Source organism: Dermacentor variabilis, chromosome 6, assembly GCF_050947875.1.
Source record: "Dermacentor variabilis isolate Ectoservices chromosome 6, ASM5094787v1, whole genome shotgun sequence".
Taxonomy (NCBI): domain Eukaryota; kingdom Metazoa; phylum Arthropoda; class Arachnida; order Ixodida; family Ixodidae; genus Dermacentor; species Dermacentor variabilis.
In genome coordinates, this window is record NC_134573.1 from 42289436 (window position 1) to 42301918 (window position 12483).

The following is a 12483-nucleotide window of genomic DNA, read 5'->3' on the forward strand; positions in this document are numbered from 1 at the left end:
TGGCCACTTAGGCTTCCACAAGACTTACGACCGCATAAAAACCCGCTGTTTCTGGCCTGGCCTATCCACAACAGGGGCCAAATACATTGCCTCTTGTGCGTCATGTCAGCACCGCAAACGCTCGACATCCCCTCCTGCAAGTTTATTACAACCTCTCCCTTGCCCGGACGCACCTTTTGAATTTGTTGGTATTGATTTGTATGGTCTCTTGCCGTTGACACCCTCCGGTCACCGTTGGATTGTAACCTCGCTTGACCATTTAACAAGATATGCCAAGACTACCCCTCTGGGATCCGGTAGCGCTTCTGAGGTCGCGACTTTTTCTTGCGCTCCATCGTCTTGCGCCACGGGGCTCCTCGCGTTCTCCTCCGTGACCGTGGCAAGGCGTTCATTTCCCAAGTTCTCGAGGAAGTTCTTCGGGCTGCTAATACCGTCCACAAATCTACTTATAGCTATCATCCACAAACCAACGGCCTTACTGAGCGCTTCCACGGTACGCTGTCTGACATGATTTCCATGTACATCCGTCCTTACCACACTGACTGGGATAAAATTCTTCCTTTTGTGACATTCGCATATAATACTACTATTCAACGGACTACCGGCTACAGCCCTTTCTTCCTTGTATATGGACGATCTCCTTCCATCATATTCGACAGAGAATTCTTTTTAGCACCTTCTTCCCCTAATGCGTCGCTTCCAGAAGATTTTGCTGCCCGAGTGGCACATTGTCGTCAAATCGCCCGGGAAAGCACAGAAGCTACCCAAGCTGAGCGCAAGCGTCACTGCGACGACAAACGCCGTGACGTACGTTTTCACCCTTTAGACCAAGTCCTGATTTGGACTACAGTCCGCACTCCAGGCCTCTGTGAGAAGTTCCTTCAACGCTACATTGGCCCATACACCGTTGAGCAGCAAACATCTGCAGTGAGCTATCTCTTCCGCCCAGTACACTCCGTCACTGACCGGCGAAATTGTTCATGTCTCGCGGATGAAATCCCTCACTCCCAGTTTAGATAACCTCTAATCTGCGGCCAGGCTGGCCGCTTCCATTACTGGGGGAAGTTAGTGTAAGCACTATTAATGTATTTCGTCGTTTTCATTTGTACATAACCATCATCATCTTCCCCGTTCTTCGACTTCATCGCGCATGAGCTGGGGCGTGGCCTTTTTGGGAAAAAACAGCGCTGGACAACTAGGTCGGTCTCGGTGTCATAATATATATATATATATATATATATATATATATATATATATATATATATATATATATATATATATATATATATATTCACAGCTATTACCCAGACATCACAATCACTTCACTTGTTACCTAGGAAAACAATGTGGTATCCGCATATAACAGACCTGGAAACGGCTTCTCTATTAAACTGCCCGCCTGTTTGTAGGAAAGACTAAACGAAATATTGCTTCCATCTAGCGTCCTTTCCCTGTAGATCTTTACAGCAGCGGCGAGAAATAGCACTCCTATCTCAGTCCCTTGTTATTGTCAACTTTCTTCTCGTTCTACATTCCTTCAGATTCAACGCAAACAGCGTTTTCCAGATAAATATCGTTCGGAAGCTCTATACCGTCGTTGCATAAGCCCTTCTCTTCCAGAATACTCCATAGAGTTTTGCGGTCTACCTTGCCATACCCTCCGGTAATGTCTAAGAAGACCAGGCATGACGGTCGGTAAGAATACTCGCCAACTTGTGTAACTGAGCATGTGGTGCTAAATGCGCGGCAAGCGAGGGCACATTTCGCAGCGGGGGCAGGCAGCGGCGCGCCACGCTTTTCGTCTCGCTGTCCACGCTCCAAAGAATATTGCAAAGAATGTTGGGCGTCATCTACCGCCGCCATCACGAAGCAAGGGGTGGCAGGCGAAATGCATGGTGCACGGATGCGTGCGAACGCTGAGAAACGCATCATGCGGAAACTTGGCTGCACTCTTGCACTTTCTTCTGGACATGCTGCGCCATCTAGTGTCGCCACCAAGAAGCCTGAGCGTGGACAGCGAGACGAAAAGCGTGGCGCGCCGATGCCTGCGCACGCTGCGACATCTGCCCTCGCTTGCCGCGCTTTTAGCACCACATGCTCAGTGACACAAGTTGGCGAGTATTCATTGAAAAGCAGTGCATGCCTAGTGCATTCATAGCGCAGCTGGCTATAGCGTTGTTGTGAAAGGAGATTATTGAAGAACGGCACTTTCCCAATCAATTTGTGGCACAGCCTCCTAATACCTTGGGTTGCTGTCCTTGAGGAACGTACCTAGCCCGGCTGCAACATCATGCATTTCTCAGCGTTCGCATGGTTGAACGTTGGTTCAATTTCGCTGAACATCGGTTAAATTTGAGGCACATAGTTACGCAAGTTGGCGTCAAAGACGTTCGTTCATGAGAAATACATACCTACTGGCACCACATACCCAGAGACCCATGTTGGCAGCAAAGCGGTTCATTGAACACCAGCACTGACTGAGTGGTACCTACCCAGTGCTCGAAGTTTCATCGAGCAGCGGTGTATACGCAGTCCCGCATCTGTAGTGAGCCAAGTCGGTGGAAAAGAGCTTCGCTAAAGAAAGGCACATATGTACACATTGACGCGTGCTGAGTTGCCCAAGTTGATGCGATGGTTGGTTTCGATTCTTGCTAGCTCAGCACAGAAGCCCGATGAGCTGACCATTCGATGGCTGACTACCCAGTGACCTAGGTGAATGGGAAAACGGTTACGTGCAAACACGCATAGATAGATAGATAGATAGATAGATAGATAGATAGATAGATAGATAGATAGATAGATAGATAGATAGATAGATAGATAGATAGATAGATAGATAGACAGGAGATAGATAGATAGATAGATAGATAGATAGATAGATAGATAGATAGATAGATAGATAGATAGATAGATAGATAGATAGATAGATAGATAGATAGATAGATAGATAGATAGATAGATAGCCAGCCAGCCAGCCAGCCAGCCAGCCAGCCAGCCAGCCAGCCATCCAGCCAGCCTCCGGAAAGTACGTGAACTACCTTATGGATACTAGTGCTATTTAAGTAAGTAAGCAAATAAATACGTTGACCTTCAATTTACGTTTAGCTTTGTCTCAAGGAATGAAGTCAAGGCAACTAACACGACTGGGTCATTGTTATCGAAGACCTGACCGCGTGGGCCAAGTCTTCCCGTAAGACGTTCAAGATACGACAGGTTTCAGAGCAGATGCAGTTGTCCGTTGTTTCAAGCCCTGAACAGATCCCGACGCCGCCTTTCGAGAATCTCACACAGCCTTTGTACAACAGCGGCAATGCTGCGAAAACGGAAGTTGCGTCACACACCATCGCGGAAGCTTGCCTCCTTGTTGTCGCATGCACCTGGTATGCCATCCAGACGCACTATGGCCGACCGCGACCAAGGCGACCAACCCCGTTTACTGCGACAGACGGTAGTTCATTGTCCACAATCTTCCGCCCGCCACCGCCATATTCGGCAACTTCGCGTACCAACTGCCAGTTTGACCTATGGCCGTGTGCAACGAAGGCGAAGGGAAGAGCCTCGGGCGCTGACGTGGGCGGTGCTGACACCACGAGGAAGGTTGAAGACGACTGCCAGAAGAAGCGGTGCTCCTTCTCGTTTCTTCATTACAAGAGCTACAGAACTTCGTGTATGCTTCATTCGGCAAGCCATTTATATTTGTGAAAGCTCGAGGGCTCCTTGCCCAATAGGAACGCCGAATGCCCTTCGATATATGTACACCTGCGCCGCATCGTGTGCTCGGCGCCCTAGTAATTTGCGGTATATAACGTGCACGCTCAAAGATCGAGAAATGACCTTTATGGCTGTAACGTATCACGTACGATACAAAACTGAAACTCTCTAACCCCTCAAATATTCCTGCGACACATGGAAACTTAATGTCACCTCGAGCAAGTGCTCTTCAGTGCGCTAAAGGTGTCACTTTGGCACTGCGAGGCTACACGATAAATAAAAGTGTCCTTTCGAATTATTGACACTAGCGGTGAGTGAACCAGTAGGCGCAACACGTATTTGGTATTGTAAACTTGGTTTCCAATATGACTGTTTGCTATAGTCGAAAAGAGCATTTAGAATAAACTTCATTGCGAATCAAGAAGTTGGCTGCAAAAGCAATACTAATATCGATCATCACGAGCCAGGACAAGAGAGCGTCGCATTCAAGCGTAGCAGAGCAAGAAAGTCGGATTGCGTTGCACACGGCACAAGAACCGATCGCGAGCAATTGGAGCGTGTTGTTGCAACGCTTATTTTCCGCTTACGGACCACTCCAAAAGTCCGGTCACATTTCACGCGCCCTGATAATGCGGAGAATTGCGTCAATTTTACCTATTCATAAGCGTGCCAGCTAAAGACGCAAGCGACATGCACCTACATTGGCTGTAAAACACGGTGTAAGAATATCATAATATTCTTACACTGTGCTGTAAAACGACTAAGAAGTTAAATAGACACACTGTCATGCTCCGGCCGATTTACCCGTCAGATGAGCGCGGAGAGCGTTCCACCTTTACCCGCGCTCGACGAAAGATAGCGCCGTTTGAGGGTGCATATACGGCATTTGTACCACAAAGACGAACGTGTCACCATTCTAACCGGTGAGGAGCGGTACTATAGAGCCCCTTGGTCTCCTCGTCCGACCATGTCATCACTGATGCGCTACTTCCATCCAGTAAACCAGGAACAAACGACGGCGGCTGCAGAGTTAGGGTGGCTAGCACATGCATACAACAGTCATAAACAAGTCCGCGCCCACAGCTCATAAACATCCTGAGATCGAGAATAGTACAGCAGGATTCTTTTTACGGTGTAGCGCATTTTAGTAGCTTCTAACATTTGCAATCACGAAAACGCTTGTCTAAAATTACTACCTAATGCGCCTTCAATACCAGTTTATGCATATTGTAGGCATTGCTACCGAAACTACACACTTTGACGCAACGAAACGAGTTCGGCGGACACTCTCGCCGCCGAGTGCGTTGTGCAGCGAGTGTCGCTAAGCGTTCACGTGCCTGCGAATGAGACTAGTGGTGAAGTGCACTCGCTCAAAATGAAACTAAATTTGTGAAAAGGTACACTTCACCGGAATCATGTTCCTCTACACAATCACATTGCTACTGTACGCCTCGTGCCTTGCGCAGTGGTGCAAATGACTTGTTAGACTGAGCATACGCGGTATTTAGCTTTACCAGAATCACCATTTCTATCGCGATAGTTCTTTGAAGTTAAGGTCCTGTTTGTGAACACACGTCATCCCCGGAGCAGCATTTCACGTTTTGTTTTGTGGGTGTGGGTGTGTTTGTGTCTGTTTAATGAAGTTTACCTAACCGTTACTTTTCGGTGCAGTGGTGCTGTTATATTTATCTGCTGTTCACGGGGCTTCTGTTCAATGCGCTCGCAAATGCAATCTTACATTTCTTGACAACCGTAGACAGATTTCAATAAGGAACGACACTGTGCACCCACCAGCTGTTTATCGCAGCTTCTCGTGCCGTTGCGCGAATTGTTCGCCCCGGCACAACTAGTTGCGCAAACTCCCTAAAGGCGCTGTCTCGACCTCGACCTGCCTCTGTCTGGAAACCCCAGTGCAGCTTACCCTATAGCGCTCTCGCTCTCTGCACTCGAGCACGCGCACGCCCTTTCATAACCAGTCGCGGCAGTCTCATTAGAATTTCAGCCTCCTCCTTACACCTGAGCTGTGCTCTTGTCTCTATATTGCCACAGTCAACAACAAAGTTTTTCGGATTTTGTTCCTTTTTATATATTTATTTCGGTGATCCTTTCTCGCTCAAACAGTACACAATTCTGGCGTGAAACTCTCGCTCAGTATATATCTGAGATGGCTTAGGGGTTAGCGAGCAATTCGGGCACTCAGTTACACTTCGTGATCCGCAGCGTTGGTACCATTACGACTGCCGTCGGTAAGCGATGTTGTCTGTTCGGACCGTTTTTTCCTAGCTCGATGAATCCACCTGCGAATAGAGCATAGAGGCTATTAGAAAAAATACATATATATTATAAAGTAATAACAAATACTAATATAACTAGAATGTTTTTCTATTTTTATTTGTTGAAAATTATCCGTGAAATTAATTAAAAAACGTATAGAGCACACAGTATATTGCCCAGTTTAGTTCACCAAGAAAATTACGCGTATATCTGCTTATCAAATATTATTCTTCGTCAAACGATAAGTAGCATTCTTGAGGGCTATGGATTTTTATAGCATTATTAGTGCAGAACCCAGAATAAATTCCATTCCTACGCAACTGTTCAGGACAAATTAGCAGTGTGTTAGTGGGCGCGGGTACTTACGGAGTCGCCATCGTTCGGGAGCACCTCGCTTGCGTAGTATGAGGGATAACGCGGCGCGGTCCTCGTTGGTTTAGCTATCGACGCTCAATAAAAAGCGCACGCGGGAGGCTTCCTGGACATTCCTGTAACTACTCTCGAAACGAAGGAGGTTTTTTATTCTCGAATTAATAATATTGGGCAAACAGAAAGCACAGTATGGTTATCGAATATGTACACTGAACGGCCCCCTGCGCGCGGTCGCCGCGATGGAGTTCCCCGAACCGGCTTCGTGCGTGAAAGGTAAGCAGTCGCGGAGAGCGAACTGTGTGAAATATGTTTTTGTAGTGGGCTGCCTGTATAACCGAATGGAGCATAACAGAATGAAGTCTTAATGCAGTGATCTCACGAGTTCACAGCGACCGACTGCGCGTCGCATGTACGCCGGCGCACAATGGTTCCCTTTCGCAGCGAGCGCATTTTCACACCGTGCCGTGAGTTTAGGCCGCAGCTGGGAGCATTTGACAGAGTTGTTCAGAAATGATTCCTTCATTACTAGGGACTTCGACGCATAGGACGGCAGCTCGCGATGCCCCGTCGCGACGATTTGGTCGTTTTAGAGTAAAGCTGTACATAGCTACCCACCGACGGCGGTCGATGTTCGTCCGTCTACGCGTCGTGTCGACACAAAAAAATTTTCGTCTCCAGTTTCTTGCGAATGCTCTGTAGGTCGCAATCTAATGTACGTATCTCGGAAAAATTAACTGAAATTGGCCGCTATGACGATTACGCCGAGTTTCATTTGCTTGTCAATTAGTTCGTTCACAGTGAAGTTGTAAACGTCACAGAATTCCCGTCTGCTGTCAATACATGACCGTCTAAGGATTCAGTGTGTTAACAGAAAACGCCTGTAACTCTAGTTTTTTCAAAACTATCCCGATAGAAATTGTATAACACCTAGCCATTAAGAAGACTAAAGTTACGCCGAGTTTCATCGTGTTTTCATAATTGAGTAGTTCACAGTGAAGTTGTAAATATTGTGGAATTCCTGTGGTGGCCATGCGGCGGTACTTGCACAGAACATTACTTCATGAAAGAATCAGATTAAATCGCTCCACAGTCAAAAAATGTATTCGCACTCTGTGTCCACCCGTAATAATAATAATAATAATAATAATAATAATAATAATAATAGTAATTATTATTATTATTATTATTATTATTATTATTATTATTATTATTATTATTATTATTATTATTATTATTATTATTATTATTATTATTATTATTGCCATCGTACAATAATCATACATCAGAAGGCAGGACCGTCAAATCCCAGGAAGTGGCTTGCGTGACTTGGCCTGGCATGTCGGCAAACAAACTCAAAATGGCAACATATACAGAAATGAAACGCTGATGAAGTTTATCACAACGAAATGAAACAGAAACTCAGCTGAAATCAGTGACAAAAGAAATACAAGAAACGAAAAAAGAGAATTTTCTAGTATTATACATATCTTACAGTGCCTTCAGCATTTTTTTTCAAGTTTCGTTTCGAAGTTGCAGTACATATATGAATAGGTAGGTCATTGAATATTCTTGGGACATAAGCATACATACTAGCTTTACCAAATCTTGTGTTGCAGTGCGGTACTATAAAACACAATGCTTTCCGCAGTGCACGAGGAGCAATATATTCCTGTTTGAAATCAGGGTTCTAAAAATGTCTTACCACAACCGTCTGAGTGAACAAAGTTTTAAATGACGGAACACCCAGATGTATAAACAACTTATAAAAGAGTTATAAGCAATGGACTTGAACATATTTCTTGGAATTCTGTCAATTTGACAGAGCCATCGAAATGAGCTAAACCCGAACAATGTAATGCCATAACGTAACACACTGTATGCTAATGCGTGCATGATAGTGATTCTTACAGCAATCGGAACAATGGATTTAATGTTAAAAAGCAGCGATGAAACCCTTCTGAGCCTGCCACAAAGATATGTCATGTGATCATTCCATGAGAGGTCAGTGTCAAAGAAAACATCAAGGTATTTAATGGAGTTTACATATTTCACGGGGGCACACTGACACGATTGGCCAATATGACAGTGCAGAAACAAGGGTAAGTTTGTAACCGTTGTTTTAAGTGGATTTCTAAAACATAACATTTTTGTTTTTCCTTGTTTATTGACAAGCAGTTGCTAGCAAACCAGGTCATTGAATCGTACACACTCTTTTGAAGTAACGCAACTGCTTTTGAGTAACAGAAATGTTTAGTTAAAAGGACAGTGTCGTCTGCATACTGCATTATCATACACTTCGATACAGCTGAAGAAAAATCATTCATACATACGTTAAAAAGAAGAGGAGACAAAATAGTGCCCTGACGCACTCCAGTTTTCAAAGGTCGACTGTTATTGATGAATAACTCGTTGTCTAAAGATATCACCTGCGAGCGACCGGACATTTCGGAACTGGTAAAATGGCCCCCTCAAACTGAGCGGATAGAGCTTTTCAAGCAGAAGTTCGTGGTTCACATTATCGAATGCTTTAGGAGTATCGAGGAACAATGCGCATGCAAACATGGTTTGTTCTGAAGCTGTGTTTAAGTGGTCTGAAAATTCCTCGAGCAGAGCACTGGTGCCCCGTCCCGCGACAAAGCCGAACTGACGGCTCGATATAACTGAAAACTTATCTAGAAATGACGTCATACTTTCTAAGAGAAATTTTTCTGTTATTTGTGACATGAATGGCAAGATCGAAATAGGTAGGTAACTGTCTATAATATCTTTCTTTCATCCTTTAAATAATGGAGATACAATAGCTGTTTTTAATTCCGCCGGCATTGTAGCTGTCTCTAGGAATTCATTAAGTATTACGAGAAGAATACGCGATAGTGCGTTGAAGTTTCGTTGGAGCAAAGATACCGATATACCATCTATACCAGCTGGCTTATGTCGCCTAAACCCAGCAACTATTCTTGCGAGTGCGTCGAATGTTATCCTCGGTAAGAACGCGGAAATCGATATGATCTTCTCTTTTCCAGAGCGGCCAGCTGGCACGGTTGAAGTTGCTCCCGAAACGCGCGCGAAATTTAGATTGAAGATTGTGGCTGTCTGCGAAAGATCAGATGGGAAAGCGTCGGCTAGCTTTGAATTGGTAGTGTCTTTACCGCGTAGGTGGTTTATCAGTGACCACGTCTTCACCGGGTTTCGAACAGATAATTGAATCTGAAGTTGAAAGTAGCATCGTTTAGCGCATCGTATAAGGGCGATGACTTTATTGCTTGCGATTATGTAGCTAGCGCGAAGCTCAGCGTTGCTTGGAGTTAGCTTAAGCCGTTTCCACTGCAAATCTCGGTAGGCGATTGCATTCATGATATCCATGGTAAGCCGGATATGATATCTTCTCTGTTTAGTTAGAACGATTCGAGTGCAGGCTTCTGGAAAGCTGCGTATTTGCGAACAAAATTCTTCATAAATATACACTGGCACTCTGGAAACAATCAGCGATGACCAGTCGAACCTGACAACCACATCATCCAATTCGCGTTCACGAACAACGGCAACTCGCGTTCGCCTATCTGAGCTATATACTTTCCAACGTTGAGGTGCGTTAGAAAGGCGCCTCAAGCTAAAACGACAGACAGTCATGTAGTGGTCTGCTAAGCGTTGCCTAATCACGCATGAATGCAGATCGGGATCTGGCGCCCTTACGGCAATGTGGTCTAAGCAAGAATGCGTTATTCCGCCATTCACAATTTCTTCACGTGTGAAAGTGGTGACCACGCTTTCGAGGCCAAAGGCAGAAAGCAGACAAAAAATCTGACACTTGAGCGCTGCCTCGGCATGATACTACAATATTTAGATCACCGGTGAGGCAGAGCACCTCCTCTTAAGTGAAAGCCTTAAAAACCGTCTCTAATTCTATTATAAAGCGACTGACGCTGTTTGCAGGAGGCCGGTAGATCGCTAAGAAAGCCAGAGTGGTCTGAAAAAATATTACATTTAAACACAGGCATTCCGCATGAACAAGATCTACATCAATGCATGATACTGTGTACTTTTCATTCACAAAAACTGCAATCGCACCACCTCGACGGTGTGAACGGGTGATAAATTCTGCACTGTAACCTTTTATGACAAAGAACTGCGCGCTTGTTTAAGGACTATTTATTTCGGTTAGCACAAATACATCCACAAAATTTGTTGCATCTTCTGCAATATGTTTAAACTCATGGCAGTATTTACATAGATTGTGAATATTTATATTGACCAAAGTAAAATCTAATTCGGAATTCGGACCGAAGCTGTCCTTAAAAGCTTGAAAGCTAGAAAAATCAAGCAAAATAGACGGAGACATATTCATTGGATTTTTTCAACATCCGTTTCATTGGTAATGCGAATGAGTGGAGAGTCTTCATCCTTCTTAGCGAAGGTTTAGCCTGCTCTCACCCAAACGAACTTGTGCTTGTGTTGCTTGCCTGCGCCCCGGGCAAGCCAGGACAGATGCCGATTTGCCTTGGTTGGAGTGTCATTAAAGTAGAGCTTCAGAAGCACTTTGGATTCACGGAGCTGTCGAAGTTTTCCACGAGCCTGGATCCAGTTTTCTTTCATGTTTACCGTTGAGAAACGAACCAAGACTGTAGGGACAGTGTCTTTTTGTCAGAAAGTCGGTGGACAGCAACAACATCAGCATCAACAGAAAAATCAGGTAAATCAATTTTTCAGCCAGATCATGCAGTATTTTCTTCAAATCTTCCTTATCGGCAACCGGCAAACCACGAATTTCCAAATTTGCCTTTCTGCTGTGCTGTTCAGATTCATTTTGATCATGCTGCAATCGTCGCAAAATCTCAGCCTGAACACGGACAGTCTCATTTAAGTTCTGAATTTCTTTGTCTCTGGTCCTTGCGGCATCTTCAGACAACTTGAGCTGTTCACGTGTGGTCTCGTACTGCTTTGACAAGAAAGTGACGGCGTTTTCAAGGTCAAAGACGGTCTTTGTCAGCTTTAAGAATTCTGCTTTCAGAAGCAACAGTGAGTCAACTTTGGAATGCAGTGCTCGTAGTACTTCTAAGCTTTTTTTACGTCCTTGATTTCCGCAACAAGAGCTAAAACAGCGTCCTTATTGCCTGCCGCATGCGCTGAATCCGAGTGGGATGAAGAAGGGTGCTTTTTGTTCGCTCTGCAGGTCTTGCATACCCAACCCTTACGTCTCGCCTGTCCCATAGTGTTAAAGGTATTAGGGAAATACCCGAGCAAGTCTGTCCGAGATGGTATGAATATTTGCATTCACAACATGCCATAATACGTCCATCACTAGGCAGACTTTTTGACAGGCAAAAAGTCTGTTTTTCGGACATCGCGACAGGTTATGACAGCAACGCTTGCCAGTCGGCAGCACTTCACATACAATGAGAAGCAAAAGATTACAAAGGGAAATATGCTATAACTAATAATAATAATAATAATAATAATAATAATAATAATAATAATAATAATAATAATAATAATAATAATTGCCACAAAATATACAAAACAACACAAGCAGGCCGGTCTAAGGCTCAGTTGGCTTGTAGGTCCGTGCCAATATACTATAAATATTATTATTATTATTATTATTATTATTATTATTATTATTATTATTATTATTATTATTATTATTATTATTATTATTATTATTATTATTATTATTATTATTATTATTATTATTATTATTATTATTATTATTATTATATGCGTTTTCCGCATCGGGAGGATGCAAGATTGGTTAGAATGAGGTCATGTGAGATGTTTTCGAATGCCCCCTTGAGGTTCAATGACAGAATCGCTCTTGCTGCAGCTTTACTCGGACCATCCTCATCCTCCTTATGTTATGGGAGTATGTCCTGCGCAAACATACGCGGTCAATAGCAGAATAAGGTATTGGGGAAGATTTGGCGAGCTTCGAGGTAAGGCTGGAGGTGCATTAGAACGTGTTGGAAGAGTTTGCCGATACATGAAGTCAGGGAAATTCGTCTGAGATTTTGGAGGGACAGTGGTATCCAGGGTGTCGGAATTAAGGTAATACCGGCGAGTCATCGTTCCTGTGGAGGCGTTCCGCTTTTCCCGTTGTCGTTGTAGTATGCAGTGGGTTGCGGTATGGCC

The 12483-nt window shown here is 44.3% G+C and overlaps 1 protein-coding gene across 1 annotated transcript in view; it reads left to right on the plus strand.

Moving 5' to 3' along the window:
* The first annotated feature begins 5926 nt into the window (after positions 1-5926).
* The window catches only part of LOC142584139 (thiol S-methyltransferase TMT1B-like), a 28100-nt gene continuing 21543 nt past the window's right edge, over positions 5927-12483 (plus strand). The window contains exon 1 of the mRNA XM_075694310.1: positions 5927-5957. The gene's annotated coding sequence lies outside the window, so the exon portion shown is untranslated. The remainder of the gene's footprint in view (positions 5958-12483) is intronic.